We start from the raw sequence: 25,256 nt of genomic DNA on the forward strand, positions 1-25,256 counted from the left end.
TTTTTTTGTAAGGACTTAAAAAATAATAATTAATGAACTGATGTGGAAATGTGGAGAACTCAAGATGGGAATAATGGGAAACTGAGAGAAACCGAAATTGACAAATTCTTTTTTCCCAGTGGCTCTGTTTTGGCTATAATCTGTGACGCTCACCACCTGTGATTCCCATTAGATTGAGTGACTGGTGACCTTGAGAACAGCTCTTTATTTGACTTCTCAAGAGAGAACTTATACTATCTCATTTCCACACATTTTTGCTGTGGGGGATATGAAAGAGTATGTGAGACATATGAACAGGGAAAGCCCTTAACTGCACTGCTCTGTACAATTAGTATAAAATGAAAACTTGGACAACTTTTTGATTTCTTCCTGACAGGACTCAACTAAGCTTTATTAATCTAAAGCACCCCAGCACAGAAGGCATCTATCTATCTATCTATCTATCTATCAATCTATCTATCTATCTTCTATCATTTATCTGATAGGACCAGCATGAACCTGTCTAATCAATGGCACAATTTGAGGAGGTCTGAATGTGATAAGGAACCCTTCACCTTTAGGTCAGTTGTCTAAATCCAGCCTAGGTTGGTAGTGAACAACCAAGGCCATTATCATCTGCTGGCTACTGAATGAGAGCAGTGGCCCTAGACCATTCTAGGGAACAGATTGGCAGATGATGCTTTCATACTTGACAATAATTGGCACCTAAGCTTGATAAAAGGAGACAAAGGAAGAATGACCATGGAGACCCACTGATCTTCTCACCTCTGTTGGTTATTTTTGTTCAGGTCACATTATCGGCAAGTCATTAAGGGAGATTTGACTTTTTTTGTGTGGCATCTTGCTTCTTTCTACTGAGCAAGAACAAGTTAATTTCCCATACTTTTATTGTCAACGTTTTCCCCTTTCAGGTCTGCTGTTTTCTTTAGGTTGAGTGACTCTTCTTAATAAGCTAGAGGTGCACGGTGAATGAATAGCCCTGTTACAGTAAGTCCCATTGTTATTGAGGCTGAGATGCTCAGTCCCTTTGTTGTTGTTGTTGTTTAGTCGTTAGTCATGTCCGACTCCTCATGACCCCATGGGCCAGAGCACACCAGGCACTCCTGTCTTCCACTGCCTCTTGCAGTTTGGTCAAACTCATGCTGGTAGCTTCGAGAACGCTATCCAACCATCTTGTCCTCTGTCGTCCCCTTCTCCTTGTGCCCTCAATCTTTTCCAACATCAGGGTCTTTTCCAGGGAGTCTTCTCTTCTCATGAGGTGGCCAAAGTATTGGAGTCTCAGCTTCAGGATCTGTCCTTCCAGTGAGCGCTCAGTCCCTTAATAACCTCTAAATTCAGTTTGGTGTTTAAGAATGATGAATTATGTTCTAAAGTTAACCTCCCATATGTGAAAGGTTTGTATGTGTGTGTGTGTTTTAAAGTGTAGGATTTTCTTGTTACAGCAGAAGAAGCTGCATTTCCAGGATATATCCATATGGACCAAACAATTGTATTTCCCCACAACTGTTCACCAGTTTTCCTTTGGAATACTTTAAGAATCAGTAACAAGGAGACAAAACATCAGCACTGTAAAATCTGGTTGATTTATAAAAAAGTGAAAATATTGGTCATTTTGGATCAGTTAACAAAAGAGTACACCTGAAAATTTCAGTTGCTCTCTGTAAAGCTTACAGTGGTCTGGTTGGTAGGCCACATTAGATCATTTCTATCACACCGTTCCTCTCAAAGGACATCTAAACACATTAAGAACAAGGGCCAGCAGGGGTTCAAATTTGGCCCATGAGGCTGCTTGCTCCAAACCATGGCCACTTCCCCCTCCAAATGTCACCCATTTATTTATATAACATAATAGCTATACCACTTGATTGATCTAAGTGGCTTATAACAGGAACAACCAGGACTCCCAATGGTTTCTTGGCAAGTAGGACTCCCTGTCCATACTAGCCTTTACATTGTGCCTTCAGATGTTCTAAACATCATCAATCTTAAACTTCATTAATAAACCCAAGTCCCCTGTATAATATCAGTTCATGATTTGGACTTCTTATTTCTAATTTTATTACAGGTGATTATAGTCAATTTTACAGTCTGTTTCCCTTGTGTGCCTAATCTAATATTTCTTCATTCTCGTATATCAAACACATTTTGTTAACTGAAGAACAGAATACACACATTCTTTTAAAAGCATGCTTTGTATGTTCCATTTGAATTCAAATGGAACATCCTTTTAGGTTAGTAAAATCAAGATGTACGTTCCATTCAGTAATTTCACAGGTCATTATCAAGTGTTTCTGGATACCTAGATGTGGGTACAGTTACTCTTCCATTCTCAAGCAATAACTGTATTGTTATAGAGGGGTTTATACCCATATAAGGGCTATGAAATCAAGCCTCTATTGAAATGGTTGAGCACGGTAAATTATTTTTTAAATCTTCCCTCCTGGTAGTGATAAAACACAATGTAATTGGGTACTTGTGTATCTGTCACTTAATGCTTCCACATCCGCTCCATCGTAATTCAAAATCAGGTAAGCATTATGTAGCAAACAATTTGAAGTACCTTGTCTGGGGCTACATTCCTCATGGCATGGTAACAGATAATGCTGCTGAATGCTATTTGATTGGCATACTTGTTCCATTGTATCTGCTGATGCTGACGGGTGAGGAGAGAGCTCTTGAAAAATTATGACTTAAACTCAGACATTCAATACAGTCAGCAATAATTGTGAAACCAGAGAGATGGGACAGTTTGCCCTTATTTCAGAAGTATTGAAGTCACAAAATAATTATAACTTTGCATGTACTTTAACTAACTCTTTACAGAATGTCTACTTTCTAATAAGTGGGCAAATATGAAATGTGTTCACTTTCTGTTTGCTGTGTTGGTATATTAGACGGGTCTGGTCTATGCTAGGGACACTTGCTGTTTAGAGTGGTAGAGCTGCTGTATGAGCCAAGGTTTTAAAGAGTTAATTTGTTTCCCATAGGGCAGTGCTGTTACTATTGTGTTCTTGAATGTGATGCACATGTCCTGTCAGCAGCGAGGGCTGACAAACCTCTCTCCCTAGGAAGGTGTCCCATAGTGGGAGACCAACATGGGGAGATGCACATACCACCATTTTGGATGTCACCGAAGAGGTGCTGAAAAAGATGCGTGAGTCCATTGTGCACATCCAATTTTTCATGAAAGGGTTAACACTCAAAATCATCACAGGCAAGTGGTCCGTGTGACTCTGCATCAACAAGGGCATCTGTGACAAATGGTGACACTCTCTCATTGCTCTCTGCTGTGCTGTGCTCGTTTGCTTTTAGCCTTAGGGTTGTGTTCCATCCTCCCTAGAAAGGGAAATAATGCAGCCCTCATTTGCCTCATGTGAATAAGATTTGCATATCTTCTAATTTCCAGCTTCGCAATTTTCTCTGCTGAAAGAACAGCCTATATAATTTGATTCCACAAGCCACTGAGAGTTAAATTTGGTCCTGTCATGCTTCATTGTGAAAGACAATGCTTATATAATATCTCTAAGAGATGTTGTTGTTGTTGTTGTTGTTGTTCATGTCAATAGAAAGCTGATAATCATAATCTAAGCAGTAATTATCTTTTATATATGCCCTTGCTTCCGGCTGCCATTTCATCAGGTCTCTTTTAATACATCCTCCTCAGGCTAGAGACGAAAGGTAGCCATTTTATTGTGGTGAAGGGAAGGATAAAAGTGGGGTTTATTACCACTAGAAAGAAATGAAATAAATTTATACCATGTTGTTTATTTACAGAAAGCTGTGAGGTGCCCTTCCATACTTCTTGATTTTCTCTGTTGGACCAGGGAACAGAATGCTGACATTATAAACATAATGCCTGTCATATTATTAGGACACGCAGGCCAGGGTCAGGGGTTGGTATGGTCAGGAACTTGACAGAGTTTTCACTTGCATTCAGAACATTCCTGATGCTGCTTGTGTTCCTTTTAGTCTTTGTCACCACTAATTCCCTCTCCCTTTGGCCCAATCCGCCCCACCTGTGTTGGAGAGGGCAGGTGAGTTGCCTTCTCCCTCGTTGCAGGATTGCACAGGCCTGAGAGCGAGGATGAATGTTGGGCAAGGGACCGTTGCTTTGATATGCTCTTCTAAAAATGAGCTGATTTGGGCTCAGTTCAGATCAAGCCAAAGTTAGCTCAGGTTGACATACAGAATTAAAAGTAATTCAAAATAAAGAAATGAAGAGATCACAGTTTTAAGCCACCCTGTTCGCTGGTTGTCCTAGCTCTGTCCAGATATCTCAGTGTCATCACTTCAGGTATCATTCTCCCACTCAGTACACTTGGTTTCTTGGCTGGAACACCACAACATAACTAAATAAGACTGAGCACCCAGCACTGTGATATCATCCCACTCAAAGACTGATATGTGATTGATTAGGGTTGCCCGTTTGATGAATCCTCTTCTCTTGACCTAAGTAATAAAATCATTTGGCACAGCTCTACATTTTTATTAATGCCTATCATATCCAAGTCCATATACATTTCTATATCTATTGATCCAACCAGTGTTATTTTTCTAGAAAAAGAGATGCCAGAACTCCTCATGCCAGAACATTTCCCTTGTTCTCTTATAATGGCAATGGCACCCACCTGAGAGATGCTGGAACTGAGTTTCAGCGAGTTCCATCTGAAAAAAGCCCTGGATCTAACTAACTATATGGTCTGTGGAAAAGGACGAAAACCACAAGGGCATACCCTAAAAGGACTAGATATAGTGTTGCTTCATTGGCTACCAAACTACAGCTAAAAACAGGGATTTCCTCTTGGCTTCCACAACAGAACTGACCTAGAGCCTAAGGGCAGGTATGCTGATTTTGTGGAATTAGACATGCACACGTCTTGTTCTTCTGCACTGCTGTAACATGTCTCCAGGGTTGCATACTTTGCTTTGTATTCATTCTGCTTGTCATTTGAGAAGACAGGTTTTCTGTTTTGTACTTACAGGGTATGTGAAGCAGTGCCGTGGAGTCAGATCTTTGACATAGGAGAGCTGTTAAGGATACGCATAACTCCCAAGGGGAATTTTTTTGTCATCTTTCTGAAAAGTCTTTCTGAAATTCCCCTTGAAATTTCACTTTAGGGGAAATTTTGGTGGCAACTCTAGTGCTTATCTTCACTTTGTCAGCGGTTCCTTGTGGAAGGAATGACAGAATGTCTTTTTGGAATCTGGATGTGTGAACCTCTCAAGCCCCCAAGTGGTTCATTTCCCCATCCATGAACCTCAGAGCCCTCAAGGCAAATGTAAGGAATCCCCATTTCAGCATCATAATGTCTCCAGGTGTTCACCAGTGACAGTGGGACTGCGTACACACCATGCATTTAAAGCGCATACCCCCAAGCATCCTTGGGTCCATAGTTTGTTAAGGGTGCTGGGAATTATAGTTTAGTAAGGAATACATTACAGTTCCCAGGATTCTTTGGGGGCAACGTGTTATGTACTGAAGTTCTCACCCTGGGCCAGCAGGGGGATACTGTAGATAGTTATGCAAATAAGGGACCGAAAGTGACGTTCAGTGATTGGATAGTTTTAGAAAGTTGTTACAGTAACGTTGTACTGGAGCTCTATATAAGCAGGCTGACTGAGCCCTTCAGTTCAGTTCTGTCCTGGCCTGTGAATAAACAAGAGCTGTTTGAAGAATCGCTGTGTCGTCTGAAATGTTCACCCACAACTTAACACAACGTGCTTTATCAGTATGGTGTGTGTGCAGAATGCATGTCCCACATCTGAGGTCAGCCAACTCGCCCCATGACACTGCTGGGGGTGGGGGCGGGAAGCGGTTTTCTATGAGAAAACATTAACAGGTTGCAATTGGGAACACCGTTAAGAGGAAATAAACTCTTACCCACACACATACCAAAGTTTAGTCCAGTTGATAGTGCCCTTTTACTTTCTCCCTTACAAGGGGATGGCATCCGTTGTTCAATTCGTACAGGAAAAGACAGCCACTGCATTTAGAGAAAACATTGCATTAGAGGCAAAACCTGCCACTCACCCTGTGACACTGGGTACCTTCACTTCACTGAGATGGAGGCGTGGGATGAGTGTCTTTGCAAATAACACACGAAGACTCATTACAGCCCTCTCAAGAGCCTCTGCAGTCGAGAGTCATTTCCTCCCTAACCCCCTGCCTGTCATAATGATGGGCATTTTCACTACTTAGGAATGAAAAGCAAACAGATGCATTCAGTTCTACTAATCTATGTTCAGGCCTTTATGTGCAGTTCTATGTGCAGGCCTTTCTGTGTCCCGCTACATTGAAATTCATGCAGATTTCTCTTCTCTCTTTTCCTCCAGCTGGCAGTGACAATATGCATATCTAAATGGCATGTTTTCTGCTGGTTGGTGTAGCCAGAAAAAGGAGAAATGGTTACCTTGTGGTGCTGATTCAGTGGGAAATCTCACCCTCCAAACTGTTACCAAGTAGATGGTGCCATTGCTATCATTAGTTCTGGAGATGGCTGTTTGCAAAGGCAGAGGGGTAGGTTCAGCCTTTTTTTTTTTGTCCTTCATGTCTTGTCCTACATTAGGAAACAGTTAAACTCTAGAGACAAGCGCAGAATAATGTGTGTGCTAGGGGGAAGAAAAGCAATCTTTCTTCAGCAACACATATAGAATTGCTGGTGCAAAGGGTCACTGATTATACCAGGGAGATCAATCATTCTGCTAAAACATCTCACACATGTGGAACAGAATCTTCTGCACACTTGCTTCTCTTGAGCCTTGCAGATTAACTGCTTTCTTTCTTTTCTGCAAGTAGTGCAATGTGCTGTAATATACAATGGACCTCTTTGTACAGGATCCACCGCCTTTCCGTCTTCCAGTTAGGTTCCATAGTCCATCAGAAATGACAAGCAAAGGTGGATGGGGACAAGGAGGAGAGCAGAAGAAATCAATATTTCTATGGAAATGGCATGGGCAAATAGGAAGCACACAAGTGTTTCACTCGTTCTCCTTGTCTGATTGATTTGTATCTCAGATAGAAGTGTAAGATTTCAATGGGCAGATATTTAAAATATGGAATAAATTCTGTTTCTTTTTCCAAGGGAAAGATGAACAGTGAGAAATGTTGAAACATAGTAGTGGACATTTGAGAAACACTGGAATAGTTGCATGTTTTTGTATTGGTGCCAAATGAGGTTATACCTGCCAGGCTCAGAAATTATGAGTACAATAGCTCTGAGACTATTGTGTGCCAGCTCTGGAAGAATGTGGGTGATTTGAAATTCCTCACCATACACTGAGCAGAACAGTGACATTTGTCTGGACCCACAAATGGATTAGAAGAATGAGGAATCACTTGAAATACTTTTATTCTCTGGGGCCTCTAAGTCATACTTCAGGTATTTGGAGCTGCCTGGGTCATGTGATTTTAGGTCCTTGAGTTACCAGATTCATAATACTAAGCGGAGTTCTCTAGATTATAAATTATTTCAGTAGAGGAGGGAACTAGTGGCTCCATTAGGTGCAGACTTTGGGGCTGAGTCCAGGATCCTGTAGTCTGGTAGTCTTTTTTATAAGAAAGAGAGCTTTATACGTATTTTAATAATAAAAAAGAATAAAATCTAATAAATCTCAAGAAATGAATATTCATGGCATCCCCATTTTTTTAATGGACAATTTGTTTTTTATTGTGCTTGGTAGTCCACTTGTGTGCCATAGGCATGCATCCTTTATCCTTGTGCACAGAAGTGTATACCGTTTGTTTCAGCTATGGAGTGTATAACTGAGTAGAGCATCTATGACAAGCATCCCCTAAGCCTGGTGCCCTTCAAACCCACGAGCTTCGGCAATTGCCTTCAGCCACCTGCACCAAAACGTGACCTTAGATGCATGCATGCAAATATGTGGAAAACATGTACCCATAAACTGTGGATAATTGCAGCTTGCGGACATTATGTGCAGGCATTTATCTCCACTTCCAGTGTCAAAATGTTTCACAAAGGGGTATATTTTGGGGTGGGGGAAGAAATCTTTATTCTTCCCATGGTGTGAGAGCAGCCCCAACTGTTGATGTTTGCCTGGACTGCAGCGCCAGAACTGCAGTGTTTTAAAACTAACGTCAGGTGCTCTTGTGCTTAGCATTCATCAAGTTTTCATCCCAGTTAGTTTTGCAAGGTCTCGGGGTGGTTAAAAATAGATTCTGGCAGATGCTGTGATGCAGGAGTATGGCATGGGTGAACTTTTGAGGCTCCTGAAGCCCCCAAACACAGCGTGACTCTATGCTCAAGAACAATTCCCAACAGTCTTCAATGGCAGCATTCTTTGGCTCCGTGACCTACTTCTGGTAGCTGCTGTAGTTATTACACATGTCTTTGCCAGACTGAATTACTGTAACTGCCACCTGAAAAGTCACTTGGAACACACACATACACACAATCCAAAGCCTGAAAACCAGAGGTACATGTTTTCTCATATAATACAAGTAAATGCAACAATGACAAGCAAATACAATGTGCTACATGTTCTTCTCAGTTTTCAACCAAATCACACAGCAGAATATAGTCAAGCCATATTGACATGGAAGAATGAACATATATCCATTCCCCCAGTTTGATGCAGGCTGTCACTGTGTTGTAATTGCTAACAAACAGATTTTCAACCATTTCAGCTGGCTTCTGCAGCATGGATTCACATAAGGAGAAGGGGTGGGGAAAATTTTATTCTAATTTGCTACATCTGGTACTTCCTTTATACCCTTGGCCACACACAGAGAATTATAAAACCCTTTCATGCCCAACACTTAGGACATCCTCCTCCTGCTGACTTGGGAGTAATCCCCATTGAATTCAGGAAGACTTACTTTCCGAGTAGACATGCATAGGATTACACTAGCTTGTGTCTGTGTATGAGAGCAAGAAATATCCTATTCACTTACTTCCAGAATTCATGCAATTTATAATCATGTCTTCCACCTACCTAAAACATAACACTGGTTCTTCATGCCATATTCAGGAATCACTTTCTTGACTTTCCTCTGTTACTTTGAGCCTTTTCAACATGGATTAGAAATCATATTGCATTTGCTAGTACTTTACACAGAAGCCCACAGAATGGAAGGGCTCAATTCAGAGTGCTGGTTTTCAATGCCCTACATGGCTTAGGACCCTGATTTATGTTGAGCTGCCTTTTCCTGTATCAGCCTGCCCATCATCTGAAGCCTGAGAGGTACGGTAGCTCCTTGCCTTTACCATAAGGTCCCAGAGTGGGTTACAAAAATGTAGATAGACAGCTTTAAAAACAGGTTTTTTGCTGTTTTTTTAATTATAGTCACAGCAGTAGGCTGCATTGTAAAATATATGTGTCTCAGGTGTCAATGACCAGAGTAAAGAGGTGTGTCTTGAGCATATGATAAAATCCATGTCATATAAAAGTATCAGACCCACCTCTGTGGGGAAGGAATTCCACAACCTAGGATCTTCCACAGCTCATTTTCAGCTGCCATCCCTGAGCTTCTAAGGGCAGTGGAACCACCAAGAGGGCCTATCTCTTCTTAAAACCTTAGTGTATCCATTGCATTGCATCACATGACATAGAATCATAGACTAGTAGAGTCGGAAGGGACCCTAACATATGGTGAAATGCTAAGAACATGTTAACTGAATCAAGCGCGAGGGCACTGATAGCCTTTCTTGACAAAAGGGCGTGTTAACACTTGCAGCAAGTGGCTCTCCAGGAAGCAATCAGATTCTACATGTAAAAATCCCTGCACAGTTCAGTACATCTGAATGTTGCGTTCCTGCTTCAATGTTAAAAATGGTTTAAAACAAAGAATAGGGTGGGTTCTAAAATATCTATATCTCAGGTGGCAACTGTCAGGCTGATGCTTCAGCATATGATGAAAGCTATACGGTATATAGCCTTCACCTTCAGGAAATTAGTTATGAAGTGGAAGTAAAAAAAAGAAGCAGCAGCAGAAATTGCTTTCCTTATCCAGTAAGGAAAATTTTCAAATGCCCACATTATTTCAGAACAGTTCAGCTGGAAGTAGACAGTTTTCTTTCTTTCTTTCTTTCTTTCTTTCTTTCTTTCTTTCTTTCTTTCTTTCTTTCTTTCTTTCTTTCTTTCTTTCTTTCTTTCTTTCTTTCTTCCCCCTATAGAAAGCTCTTAATTTCAAAATATCCCTTTACACTGTAAAGTTTATAGACCATCAAGACAGCAGACCCGATCCAAGGACCCATATTGTTGCAATAGGGAGAGGGGGATTCTGTGACAATTCAGATGGAACAGATTTGTGCTGTATCAAATAAAATAAATGAAGAATTTAAAACTCTTCAGATTGGTTTGCATCAGAGGACAGTGGATGTAATATGGACTAGACAGTCATTTCCCCCCCCAACTATACTTTTCATTCATTTCAAGTGTTATGAGCAAAATTACCTGGTGCCTTTATATACCTTCAGAAAGAAATAAGGAGCTGAAAGGTATTCAATAGAGATGTGAACTATCTACTGAGTTGTTATATTCCCAGTGCTGATATGTACTTGATGCAACTCATTATACCAGAATCTCGTTTCAAAACAGGAAAAATCTGGTTTAAAATAGGAAAGAAAAATCTACAGCTCTCTATTATTGACTTTCCATTTCTAGTCAGGAAAATGATCCTTCTGGTTAAACTCTGTTCACCAGCCTTTAAAATGTGGCTCTTTTTTTGGGAGGGGGTGTGTTATTGGATTATTGTTTTTATTTTGATTTTATATATTGTGATTTTTTTGTGTGGCATATAAATTCAATAAATGAAATAATAATATGAAATGAAATGAAACTAGCCTGGTGACCAGACTGATCTTTGAGGAAAAGTCTGCTCTTTGCTAAACTAACAGCCGCTTATATGTTCTGATGATTTGCAGCAGCAGCAGCAGCAGCAGCAGCAGCAGCAGCAGCAGCAGTGTAAGGATTACTGGGCCTCCAATGTCAACAAGAAGTCTGTCAGAGCTGTGGCTCATTGGTGGTGTGCATGCAAAAGGTCCTAGGTTGAATTCCTGGCATCTCCTACAACCCCGGGGGGGGGGGGGGGGCTATGGCTTCAAACCCTGGAAAATTGCTGCCAGTAAGTGTAGACACTCTGGTGACATGTGTACAGTAGTACCTCGGGTTAAGAACTTAATTTGTTCTGGAGGTCCGTTCTTAACCTGAAACTGTTCTTAACCTGAGACACCACTTTAGCTAATGGGGCCTCCTGTTGCTGCCACGCCACGGCTGCTGCACAATTTCTGTTCTCATCCTGAAGCAAAGTTCTTAACCCGAGGTACTATTTCTGGGTTAGCGGAGTCTGTAACCTGAAGTGTCTGTAACCCGAGGTACCACTGTACATACTTTTTCCCTGGTAGCACCCGTGTTATGAAATGCACTCACTGCAGAGGACCCATCTGCACTGGCGTTCTGTAGCCTTTTGAAGATGCACCTGTTTACACAGGCATTCCCTTGATCTCTCAACCTGAGCCTCCTGTTTTAATTGCGGCGCTGCTTTAATGGGATTGTTTTAATTATGGATGTTTCTGCTTCACCATTTGATCTTAGCCATGATGGCTATTAGGCCCAGCCTCCACAATCATACTTCTGAAGACCATTGGCCAGAAATTGCAGGAGGGACTCAACTTTTGCTTGCAGGTGCCATAGGTACCATCTCATTCCGAAGATTGTGGGTGCCCGCAACGGAGGGCTACAACTTTGCCCACTGACTTTGTGGGGGCCCAGCCCCCACAAATATATTATTGTGGGTGCCAAAGCACCCATGCCCCCCTGGAGTTGGCTCCAGTGGCAGGTGACATGGGCCAGGAGTCTGCTTTGCTGGATGAACAGCAGCCTGAAGGGGGAGTGACTCCATCTGCAGCTGATCAGAGGAGAAAGCACTGAAGAGAACCAGCTGGCTCTGGCCTTCTCAAGCAGAGCTCTCAGCAGCAGTCAGATGCTGAAAACAACACCTGTGGTTCCTGGCCCAACCTTCCTGCTCTCTATCTGGACCATTGGCTTTGGGTTCATCTGGGTTCCCTCTGGACTGTCTGACTCTATGTGGATTCTGCTCTCAGGCAAGTGTTTCTCAGAGACTCCTAGCCCCTGCTTGCTCAGCAATGGAACTTGGATGGAGCTATGACAGCAGGTTTCCCTCAAGCATCTGGGTGGCTGCACTAGATAGGCCATTGGCTTGATCCAGCAAATTCTTCTTATGTCCTTACGATGGGATTGTTTTATTGTATGTTTTGATTATGGTTCTTTATATGTTTGTGTAACTGGTTTTTATGCTCTGCAGGCAGCCTAGAAACCTATTTTGACATCAAGCAATTTATAAAGCAGACACCACCACCACCAATTAATTAGACAATACTGAGCTAGGTGGACCAATGAGCTAACCCGATATAAAGCAGCTTCCTGGACCAGGCCAAAGGCCCATGATAGCATCCTGTTTCACACAGTGGCCAATCAGGTGCTTGCAGCAAGCCCCTAGGGCAGGTTTTGAGAGCCGTGGTTTACTGTTGAGAGCAGGGGGCAATGGCAGCCATTGGTGCTCTTGATTCAGGGATTGGAGCAGTGTTTTTGGCCTGTGACTGTGATGGAGAGAGCATGGGCAGCATACCTTAAACTACCAGATCACCTTCCTTCTCCTAACCTTGCTTTAAAGTCATGCCAGAAACAGTCACCGCACTGAGGGTGGGATGGGGTTCAGGTGTCTGTGAGGTTAAATGCAAGTGAGGCTGTGCTTTAGTTGGCTACAAAAAGGTATAAGGAGGAAGGGTCATAGCTCAGAGGTAGAGAACCTGCTTTTCATGCAGAAGGTCACATGTTCAGTCCCTGGAGTTTCCAGGAAGGGCTGGAAAAGACCCCTGTCTGAAATTCTGAAGAGCTGATGCTAACTTTGAGCTAGAGGGTTCAATGGTCTGACCACTAGTGATGGCTCAGTTGGTAGAGCATGGCACTTAATCTCAAGGTTGTGGGTTCAAGCCCCACTTTGGGCAAAAGATTCTTGCATTGCAGGGTGTTGGACTAGAATAGATGATCCCTGTAGTCCCTTCCAACTCTACAATTCCCGTGTACCTGTTGCTGAGTCATGTCCCTGGGCTCTTGCCCAGCAGTAACGCCTATCGTGTGCCCCACCTCTTGGAATCTCTTGTCATAAAATTAATCTCTATATGCAATGGAGTCCTCCCTTTCCATTCTCCTCACTGGGAAGTAATCTTATATTCTTAGCAGCAATTAAGGGAATTATAGGAGAAGCTGCAATTAGGAGTGATTTTCTAGCCCAGCCGTTTCTGTTTTGCCATTCAGAAATAGTTTCTGTGAATCCCAGAGGCATTTATGTTCTGACCATCAAAGTGTGGCCTAACCCTCACTTCCTGATTTCTCAACTGCACGGCTGAGCTACTGCTGACAACGTAAACCATCTTTAAATTGGATTTAAAGCCACAGCTTTGCTGATAAAGTCTAAGCCCTACTGCTTCCGAGAATACTTCCAAAGGAGCACACTAGCACTGAACCAACGGCAAATCTGTGTTGCTAATGTACCTTATATTAAAAGGATGGATTTTACCTAAAAGCGACAGCCCACCATCCATCAGCCACAAGGCCGATACAAGCTATTTTGTTGCCTGATGAATTACTTGCATAGCTCTACTTGGGCGCAAGGGATTGGGTGTTGCTATTGCCACAACCCAGCATTTGCCACCTAAGGTGTCAACTTTACTTTGCCTAATGGTAGGACTGGTTCTGAGTCCCGGTAAGGAGGTGTAGATTCAGCTCTTCGGTTGAAAAGAGCGCCTTGGGCAAGAGATGCCTGACAGTGCATGATAGATGGGGTGAAGTGCATGACTCATGGCTCCATCATTTTTCCATCATGCATTGCAGGGCCCTGGTCACTTGGCGCTAGTGCTAGGTACCATGAAAGGCTAGGGCAACGCAGGAGAAACTTGCGCTGGTTCTGACTTCCTTAGTGCCCCATGCATATTGATGGCTGTTTATGGTTGGTCAACAGACCCACTTGCTAACTAACATCCTGGTTGGTTAACAGCTCACAGAGCCCCAGTTCATCCACTTCTGGTCCAACCCAGCCACTTCAGGAGCCAGACTAGGCTTGCTGAATTCCTTAGGTATGTGTTCTTCTCCTCCAGCAGTTTATATATCTAACAAAGCTTCTTCCAACGTAGCCCACTCCCAGTATTTTGGACTGAAGCACTCTTCAACCCCAGCCAGCATCTTGCTCCTTCCTCCTCCTCCCATGCCTAGTTCAGCAACTGAAGATTAGAGAGCCAAAACTCTGGCTGGGATATGTATCAATATACACTGCTTAGAAATAATTTATTTGAACCTCCGCTTTCAACTTGAAAATAGCTGGTAGAGCTGCATTATTTATATCTCCAAGTGATACCACTAGATCTAGATCTACCACTGGAAATGCATTTTTGCCAGCTCCCCAAGAGCTGCAAATGTGTCATCCAAATAATTTATTTTCAGGATCCCCAATGTGTGCTATGTATTTGTTATAAAAGTATGCTTAAAATAGTCTCTGCCTCAAGAAGGACTTGAAATTAAGTATTAAATAAGAGAGCTGGGTCTGTGGAAATTATGCAGAAAAAGTGTATCCCATAAAACATTTCTTTCCATACAATCTGCCTCGCACAGGGATTGTTCTCTGCTTTACCCTTTTGAGGCTGACATGTAACAATCAAGTTTTAAAATTTCACAGAGGCTCTAGTTGTCAAGATAATAGAAACCCTTTTAAAAGGTAGCTAGAATTTACAACAGTAACATGCTAAAAAAAGAAATAGAGGCTTGTGGGACACTGACTTTGCCCTAGAAAATGAGATGTATCAGAGAACAACCCACAAGGTGTTTCATTTAGGGAGAAGGAAACATTTTGGCTAGGAGTTGGTGATGTTGTTGGGTGGTTTTGTCATTGTTGTGGGAGATCTACTGCCTGATTTAGAATTGGGTATTTGCTTTGAATCCGCATGACTTGAATCCATGCCTTAGACCTTGCTGGAGATGATGCCTTGGCAGTTGTCATGAAAGCCACTTCCAAACTTGAGAGGAGGTGGAGTTGCGGGCTTCACGCCCCCTCTACGTGCGCGGGGGCTGGCTCTCAGCCCCTGCGCGATTGAGGGAATCCCTGGTCGCGTCATACCCAGGCCAGCCAATCAGCTGGCCTTGGGGAGGAGGATGTGGCTTAGAGTATACACTGGCACGGCCGGGAATCGCCCTCTTTTGCAGGGGGGGAGGAAGCGCCATCACCTCCCCCGCATGTTGAAGGGTAGTCGGTTAAAGGATTCCAGGGGGCATCGCCCTGTCCGAAACCTATGGAGGTGAGGGCCCAAGGCACGCCCCCGAGCGGTGACCCCGGAGGAGTCCCTAGTTGATGTGCATCAGCAGGTCTCCCCCTACTGGTGGTTAAGCCTTCCCGGACTTTAAGCATACAGGTTGAAGCCGGTTAGTTGATTAGGACCGGTGCCTAAGCCAATACTGCTCATTACCTGTAACCAATAAAGTTGTGGTCATTTTAGCCCATTAACCTTAAATGATTGTCTCATGTGTCTTTATTTCACCGGAGGGAGGCAGGAACTCACCACACAACCCTTTTTTTTTTTTTTTTGAGTTTTCAGTGGAGCAGTCACGTTTTCTCTGCCACTCCTACTGAGACTATCTGGGAGCAGGTCCGATTGAACTCAATGCGGCTTACCGCTGGCTGCTAGACATGAATCGGAGTGCGCTGTGAGCAATGCAGGGCAAATGCGTGCAAAATGCATTGCTCTGCTATTCGCTCTAGAGCTTCAGAGCAATCCGAGCTTGCTGTGGCACCGCTGATCTATAGTCACGACAACTCCCGGTGACAAATATAAATATGCATGCAAATCATGATCTCCATTTAGTGTGGCGCCAAGCTGTGAACCGGTGTTTGTTAGCTTCAGCGCCCAACCTGCTTGGCCTTTTGATTTATTTTTGATCAATCATTTCCAACAGCAAGGTGGTAGCAGTGGAACAAAAGCTTAAAAGGAAAGATTGAGCTTTTTATTGCTTTCAGGTCAATTGTGCTGACACTGCATTGCATTGTGGCCTTCCTCTTTCCCAACACTCCAGTGAATAATACAATGTACAATAGATCTTTGAAATGAAAGCCTTCCTAACTAAGCTAGGAGCACTTGGATCTGTAATGGTTGCTTTTAATGGCTATTGGAAATGAGAACCTATTAGGAGCAGCAACTGCCGAGACCTTTTGTACTTAGCCTTCATCACGGAGCTATTTCTCATCTGTGTCTGTAGAAAGAATGCATTTTAATTATTATTATTATTTTCTGGTAAAAATCGCACAAAGCATTTCTTGAGTTCTCGCTACATTCGGCCACTTACCACCTCTTTTGTTTTGGGGTTTTTCTTCTGAACAGGACTCTCCTGTAGCACTCCAAGAGCAGAACTGGCCTAGAGACTAGTTCTGGCAATCACAGTGTTGGACTGGGGAAGAAGAATTTGATCACATGATAGGGACACGCCTTGCACCAGGACAGACCATTGGTTCATCTAGCACAGTATTGTCTTTTCTGAATGGCAGCATCTCTCTCCAGGATTCCAGGCAGGGACTATATATGGAGCGCCATAATTGGGCAGGCAGTAATGTGAGAATGTCGGCTTCTCTCAAACTTAAAAAAAAGCATTTTTGGAATCCTTGAAGCTGTTGAGAGAAAGTATAATGTCCGGGTTGCATCAGTGAAATTTCAGAATTGGTTATCTGTTGCCTCCCCCTCTTTCCCTGGTGCCCAAATATTCTTCACTTTTTCTTAGTCGTCTCTGGCTCACCCATGATACATAGCACTCTGAGCTAACTGTATATCCATCTCCGAAGGTCCACCCTTTGTATAGGGCAGATGTTGCACAAGACCCGCCTTCACAGCTGCATCTCTTGTGTTCCCTTGTGGGGTGGTCCACAAGAGAGAGTCAATGGCAGATGATGCCTATTTTCAGTCATCTCTCACCCTCCAGCAAGGTAGAGCACACTGAACATTGGTGATCCACTCTGACTGCAGATCCCACTGCCACTCTCTCCATCATAAACATCTTGTATGTTTTTGCTTCCCCCAACTGATCCCATGAAGCTCCTGTTGTGTTTATACTGCATTAACTATTCCAAAGTGCAAAACCGGATCCAGATAACATTGTGAAAATGTCTCTAAAATATTTTCTTCTTCTTTCTTTTTTGCAGATGCTGCCCTTCCATTAGATCAAATTAGAATCTGAATCCTTGTCTTTTTAGCTTGGTGATCCGCAGCTACGAGGATAAAAGAGATCGCAAGGCGAGGAAAGCACATTCCCCCCATTCAGTCTTCGCTGTAAATTACATACTATAGAAAATCAGTCCAAATTGTTGAAACCCTTGGACGATTACAATGTTGTTGTGCTTACTATGCTAAGTACTTTCTAATTATCATGTTTTGCACAGTTTCCTCCAGTCCACCCCTTCAGGCGTCAACACTTAAGGAGGTATACAAGCTTTGCACTTCAAAACCAGCTTTCCAGCTTTCCGACTCGCCAAGCAAAGAAAGCTTTTCCGTGTACTTAGCCGAGTGATGGGTCTGACCAAATCTGCAACTGTCCAGGGAGGAGGAGATGGGCAACATAGTTAGGTTTAAAAAGAATTCGGGCATTAAGAGTTTAAACAATATATGCGGAGATTTTTCAGCTGGGTGCATACAGTCCATTTAATAACAACTCCTGTTATGGATGAACAAGCCTTCTGATTCAAGGAATTAGCCTTCCCCCTGTTGCTGAAGATTATATTACCGCCATTGACTTTGCTAAGGGCAAAATAGAACTTGAGCAGTGATTTAAAAGCATGAACTTTTATATGATGGCTTCAACTAAGCATGTGGTCATACCTAGGGTTGCCATACGTCCGGGATTTCCCATACATATAAAGAATACCGCAGTCGGCAGCAGTTTGCCTCCCCACAAAAAACCTGTACCTGTTTTTTGTTTTGTTTTGTTTCCTTGGAACAGGGGAAACAGATAGTTGAGTAATGTCCCTATGGGAAATTTCCTTCTGCAGTTCTTAACCGTGCAACATTTCTGCATCACACACGCAACAGCCCAGTCTATGTTATGGGCTAGTAGGAATTGGAGATAAAAAGGTAAAGGTAAAGGGACCCCTGACTAATAGGTCCAGTCGTGACCGACTCTGGGGTTGCGGCACTCATCTCGCTTTATTGGCCGAGGGAGCTGGCGTACAGCTTCCGGGTCATGTGGCCAGCATGACAAAGCCACTTCTGGTGAACCAGAGCACCGCACAGAAACACTGTTTACCTTCCCGCCGTAGCGGTACCTATTTATCAACTTGCACTTTGACATTCTTTTGAACTGCTAGGTTGGCAGGAGCTGGGACCGAGCAACAGGAGCTCACCCCATCGTGGGTATTCGAACCACCGACCTTCTGATAGGCAAGTCCTAGGCTCTGTGGTTTAACCCACAGCGCCAAGTCCTAGGCTCTGTGGTTTAACCCACAGCGCCACCCATGAATTGGAGATAGGGATGGGCAAATCTATTAATTTTGGTTCCTCTCCACTTTCTCATTTTTCCAATCTTAAGTTAAATTCTTCACATTTCCACATCAGTTTGTGAATCATTTTTTTTAAAAAAAGTTCTTCTGAAAATCTGTCAGAATTTCAAGGCAAATTTATCCTAACAATATACTTTCCGTATTCCATTTCGCCTAATATGATGAATTTTTGTATGTTATTTTCACTCATGTGCATTTTAAATGCACATTTTATCTCAGAGGTAGGGAACCTTTTTCGGCTTGATTAGTCAGATCTCTATCTCCCCACTTCACACCCCATGGGCCATGCTGTGGTTTGGGGAAAACAATGTTGTGGGCCAAATGGGAAAAACTGATGGGCTTCCTCACCCTTGTATATGCATCCCTAGTATATGCATTTTTGTACCCATTGCTTGGTTGGAGAACTGCGTTACACTGCATTTTGAATCAGGAAATGAGAATTCTGTAGATTTGCCTTTATACAGGCACCAAATTTAGTTCCCCCCTCCTCCCTGTGTGTAGAGACCACCACTGTGGCTGTGGAGCACCTGAAATTCGGATGCTGACAAAACCCACATGCCCTAAAATAGTGTCCCAGTTAGAAGTAAATCTGAATCTCTACCCTGCCCTGCCAGCCTTTCCTCGCTTATTTGGCTTGGTGAATGGAGCCACTGGCAGCACGAGTAAAGTGGTAGCAGGGAGGTCTTAGAAGAGGTTCCAGGCTCCCTTTCTCCCTGGCACCTTCTAAAATACTGCCACAGCAGTGTTCCAAACAGCAGGGATCTTGGGAACTCTAACATGAACTGGTGCCAGGAGTCCCGGAACATGCGGTTTCCAGGGCAACTGATGTCCAGAAAAGGGACTTGGTTGTCTTGGAAAAATAACTGCTCCTAGAGTCCCCTGGCACAAAATAGCCATGTGGAACAGTATTAATGGCATGAGAGTGAACACAGAAGAAATTATTATCTGGTCAAAGCTTTATGCTCTTGTCCTTTATTTTAAAAAATCAGGAACCTTCCCCTCCCTAACCCTATCAGCATATAAATACACATCCTTTCACAATGCATTATACACAGTTTTAATATACGAAACAACCCCCCAGATTCCACCTTCCCATCTCTGCTACTAAATACCGTATATGGAAAAGTGTAACAAGGAATCATAGGAGCTCACCTCCTAGGGGCTGAGGGGGGCTTTGGGCTCCCCCATAAAATATTTGAGGGGGATTGCCCCCCCCAAAGTTGAAGGGCATTGCCATTCAAATAGTGGGTGCGCATCAAGTCGTGTGATTGATTATGCGGGGCAGGGCCTACCTGGACCCCCCATATTTTATTCAAATTGGAACCCCTGCAAGGAATATCAGTTTCCAAATGTATTGTTGCACACCTTGGAATCTCCAAGCAGTGCAAGATTCCAAGGGCTTGTGTTTCCTTTGGAATAAGGAACAGCGGAGACTATGGTGTTTTTATGGTTTATTTACACAGATATACAACCTGAGCCTATGATGGAGGGGTTCACAGCATTAACACCCCAAGAGGGCCTTGCTTCCCCCATAGCTGCAGCTTTGGATTAAAACAGAAATCAAGCATCGCTCTGCCTATTTTGGTTCCCAGTTTGCTACTTTTCTTTTAGCTCACATCACTCCAAACTCTCTGCTCTCAGTTCTGGCTTTGTCCTTCCAAGTATCAGAGGGTCAGGGGAGGGACCCCACTTATTTGCCACCTAGCACAGATCCACTTCCTTTGTTCCCCTTAATGTTCTATCACCTTAAAGGTAAAGGTAAAGGTACCCCTGCCGGTACGGGCCAGTCTTGACAGACTCTGGGGTTGTGCGCCCATCTCACTTAAGAGGCCAGGGGCCAGCGCTGTCCGGAGACACTTCCGGGTCACGTGGCCAGCGTGACATCGCTGCTCTGGCGAGCCAGAGCCACACACGGAAACGCCGTTTACCTTCCCGCTGGTAAGCGGTCCCTATTTATCTACTTGCACCCGGAGGTGCTTTCGAACTGCTAGGTTGGCAGGCACTGGGACCGAGCAACGGGAGCGCACCCCGCCGTGGGGATTCGAACCACCGACCTTTCGATCGGCAAGTCCTAGGCGCTGAGGCTTTAACCCACAGCGTCACCTTACCAGGAAGCTAAAAGGAGGCCCAGGAATTAGAAGGAGGCCCAGGCATTCGGCCTAACCCCCTGAAAACTCATAACAGTATAATATAATGCAAGTGACTTCTTCTTTTTTAGAAAGCCATTTTGGGTTGCATCCAACCATACATGTTTCTCCGGAGAAGCTGCCAAACAAACTATCACGAAACACTCTTACCATAACTTTTTCTGTGCAATACATTAAAGAAACAGGCTTAAATGGGTCAGGAAAGTTTCCCAAGCTTTCCTTTTGGGATTATTACTGTGTGTTTCCATCTGCTTGGCAATTCAGCCATACTCCAGTGTGAGATGTCTTCCCTTGCTACAATTTGTATGTGCCCAGTGTGGCTGTGTTTTATTTGGCTACTGAGTTAGTCACGATTCCATTTCCCCAACCTGAACAGCTTTGTGAGCGTGAGAGAGAGAGAGAGAGAGAGAGAGAGAGAGAGATGCTCTAAAACCCAGTTTGCCTTGAATTAAGAAGAAAAGCCAAGTGGCTCATTAGTCCAGCATTCTTTTCTCACAGTGGCCAACCGGATGCTTGTGGGAAACCTGTGAGAACAGGAGCAATCTCCTTTCTTGTGCTTTCCAGCCGCTGGTATTCAGAAGCACTGATGCCTCCAGATGCTGAGGTATTATAACTGTTGGCTTAACAGTCATGTTTTCTGTGCATGATAATGTGTACTGTGGTACCTTGGTTCTCAAATGCCTTGGTACTCAAACAACTTGGAACTCAAACACTGAAAACCGGGAAGTAAGTGTTCCAGTTTGCGAACATTTTTCGAAAGTAGAATGTGCTCTGTTTTGAGTGTTACACTTCAAATTTGAGTGCCACACTTCCGTTTTGAGTGTTATGCTGAGGTCTGTCTGTTTTTGCTATTTATTTTGCGTTTTTGTTTTTGCAGCTCTTTTTTGTTTTGTTTTTGTGACTGTGTGGAACTCAGTTCAGCTACTGATTGATTGATTGATTGTGTGACTGCAGTACATTGATTATTGCTTTCATTTTATGGATCAATGGTCTCGTTAGATAGTAAAATCCATGCTAAATTGCTGTTTTAGGGGTTGTTTTTAAAAGTCTGGAATGGATTAATCCATTCTGCATTACTTTCTAAGGGAAAGCGTGCCTTGGTTTTGGAATGCTTTGGTTTTGGAATGGACTTCCGGAATGGATTAAGTTTGAGAACCAAGGTACCACTGTACGTACAAGAGTATTCCTGAGGCTAGGAAATGTGGAGAGGAAACATCTCCATCACTTCCCACTTTTGTGCCCCATGGTTTCAGTTGTGCCAGTACAAGAAGATTTACAGTGTAATTCTAACTATGTCAAGTCAGAAGTAAGTCCTGTGAAGTTCATTGCAGCTTACTCCCAAGTAAGTGATGTTAGGATTGCAGCCTAAAGCATCGTTCCCGCCCCCCCCCCATTCATGTAGCAGTTATTGGAGGGTAGCATTAGCCTCTTAATTACATAAAGCAGACTTTAGCTTATTGATTTACTTCCTCGGGAAAAATGTATTTTGACTTAGAATCCTCACATTATAGAATTTTTATTTTTTTTTAACCTGAACTCACATAATACACAGTGAATTGATTTTGGGTGAGATATTTACTTCAGAGTTCTGTAATTAATCATGTAAGGACAGAAATAATTAACCTACATTGAAAACAGGTTAATTTTACAGATCGCACTTGGAACTTGACTAGATAAAACTTGGCGTGAACAGAATATAAGTCCTTGGTGATACTATTGTAGAAAAATCAAGCATGTTAGATGATGGTGAAAAACAAATGATAAATCTTGAATTTGTAATTACTGGTAGTGTTTAAGATGCTTGCACTTAAGTCACTTTGAGAAAAAAGAATTTGTTCATTTGTGTGTGTGTGTGTGTTATTCATTTGCCATCCCTTTCATTTCACCTCTAAGATCTGCATGGAGAAACCCCCTTTTAAAATGTCCTTACTGAGACAGGGTTTGTCTCTAATACAGGGTATTAGAGTTTGCTGTGTATGTGGGTTTATGTGAAGGATTAAGTTTGAAATACTAAGGACCAGTTTCAAATACCCTGTTTCAGTAGCAGAAGCCAGTGCAAGGACTCCTGCTAGCACATCAGGGCTTTGCCCTCTCACCTCCTTCAATCCATGCTGCCCCCAATCCACTCTGGAGGGTTGGGAGATCCCCCAGAACAGTATACAGCAGGGCGGGAAGGAAAGGAGAGATCATTCCATCAGGCAAGCCAAAATGCTTGTGCTGATGGAATGATCTCATTAGTGCTAAATTTGAACTCCATTCTAACAGCTGGCTGTTACTTAGTTGCATGATACTCCTTTGGGAAAATCTGTGGCCCTCCTGATGCCATTTAACTCTGTCAACCCCAGTTAGCAAGGTCAAGGGTAGAGATGGCTGGACAGTCACAGGTTCCCCATCCCTGCACTAAGTCAGATGCTTATGCACCCCAAGATGAAGTTTGGGTCTGGATTCGAAATGGTACCTGAAAGGTTTTGGCCAATGCATCTGTTAAGCAGCAGATTAGCAGCAATCTGGGTTGGATCAAACCTTAGACCATACCTTGCAATATTTCTCCAGTGAAAATAGGCATGTCCTATTCAACAACAACAACAACAACAACAACAACAACAACAATAAATTAAGTTTATACCCTGCCCATCTGACTGGATTGCCCAGCCACTCTGGGTGGCTTCCAATGTATATAAAAACAGAATTAAACATTAACATTAAAAAAAAACATTACAGGGCTGCCTTCAGATGTCTTCTAAAGATCGTATATCTCCTTGGCTCGGGGAGACGCATAACTCCACACCCTCCAAAATTTCTCCAATAAAAATGGGGCTGTCCTAAGGAAAAGTGGGACATTCCAGGATCAAATCAGAAACCAGGACGGCTTCTGTAAATCTAGGACTGTCCTTGGAAAATAGGGACACTTGGAGGGTCTGTTAGACATGCTTGCAGTTAGACTAGGAAATCAATGGGATTTAAGTTAGTCAGTGGTGGTGGGGGGGGGCAGAGGCAGTGGTGTCCTCCCTGTGACAGTGCTATAGTTCATGGGGATAGGTATGGGGTGAAGTGAGCTCTGGGGTTGTGGCAAAGCCTCCCAAGGTGAGTGCACTTGCAGTACCACTGGTCCCCCCCCAAAGACCCCCCAACCTCGCCACCCCCACTGTGCCCATTCCCACCTCGGCCAATGCATCCCCGTCCCCTGGAGGAAGCCACTGGCCCATGCTTCCCATCAGTCACCATGGCCTACCTGACCCAATGAAGTCATGGATTGTGCCTTTTTTTAATTGTTAAAGGTGCAAAATTGCTTCTCCCTCCTTATCAGGATTCAAGAAGAGAATGAGGAGAGAAAGCACCATCGAGGTCTTCAGAGACCACGGGGCCTGCCTGGGGAACACCCTGCTTTTCAGACAGAAGTATAAAAATGCAAAGGTTTATTTATGGTGGCGTTTTTATTGAACGACTTGCATTTAAATCAGGACCTTAAAAATTCATGAGTTGAGCATTCCTTCAACACTGTGTAGTAAAGTTTACTGCTGTTAGTCTTAAAGATTATATAGAATTTGATATATAACTCTAGACAGTTTCCAAGATACGGCTGACATGCCTTGTATGCTTAACACCCTCCAGTGTCTGATAGTGTATCTTCTGTTTCACATATCCCCCTCCGTCCTTTCCCAACCAAAGACAATCTATCATAGCAGCAGCTATAGGCTAGAAGCAGCCTTTCACCACTGCTGCCTTTCCTCGCAAATCTTGCTGAACAAAATATTTTCTGTTTGATGACAAGTCTGTTAGATCCAATACTAGGGTAAGTAAAGCAACAGGCAAGTCCTCACTTAAAATCCTTGCATCTTCCTTTCTTCCCATTGCTTCCCCCCTTTTATTATCAACCCCCCCATTATCAAATGTAGTGTGCAAATTCCTTGGGGCAGGGATGTCTCTTTTGCTTCTGCTGCAATTGTTATTGGTTATACAGTGCCACCTGCGTATCATTTTCTGCTTCCATTTCTGTTTTCCCCCTCTCCAGATCCTCTGACACCCCTGCTCACCTTAGAAGCTTACAATTTAAATTTTGTCTGGAGAAGGAAAACTCCATGGTGTATCAGTGTGAACAAATGTTGCACCAGCTTTCCCGTCCTGCAGTTGGGACAAGGACCAAGGTGTTTGTTGTAGTTTAGTCGTTTAGTCGTGTCCGACTCTTCGTGACCCCATGGACCAGAGCACACCAGGCACTCCTGTCTTCCACTGCCTCCCGCAGTTTGGTCAAACTCATGCTGGTAGCTTCAAGAACACTGTCCAACTGTCTCGTCCTCTGTCGTCCCCTTCTCCTTCTGCCCTCAATCTTTCCCAACATCAGAGTCTTTTCCAGGCAGTCTTCTCTTCTTATGAGGTGGCCAAAGTATTGGAGCCTCAGCTTCAGGATCTGTCCTTCCAGTGAGCACTCAGGGCTGATTAGTTGAGACAAGGACCAAGGTGTTAAGCCCAAGCCAATGTGGTTTGAAGGTAGATTTGAAGGGTGTGTGTGCAGCACTGCATAGGTAGTCTGGGTAGAGTCC

The 25,256-nt window shown here is 43.4% G+C and overlaps 1 protein-coding gene across 1 annotated transcript in view; it reads left to right on the forward strand.

Moving 5' to 3' along the window:
• The window catches only part of GPLD1 (glycosylphosphatidylinositol specific phospholipase D1), a 234,000-nt gene extending 209,067 nt beyond the window's left edge, over window positions 1–24,933 (forward strand). Inside the window, exon 27 of the transcript XR_014566200.1 lies at window positions 24,874–24,933. The gene's annotated coding sequence lies outside the window, so the exon portion shown is untranslated. The remainder of the gene's footprint in view (window positions 1–24,873) is intronic.
• Window positions 24,934–25,256: the final 323 nt, after the last annotated feature.

Source organism: Podarcis gaigeae (assembly GCF_964106915.1).
Source record: "Podarcis gaigeae genome assembly, chromosome: 7".
Classification (NCBI taxonomy): Eukaryota; Metazoa; Chordata; class Lepidosauria; order Squamata; family Lacertidae; genus Podarcis; species Podarcis gaigeae.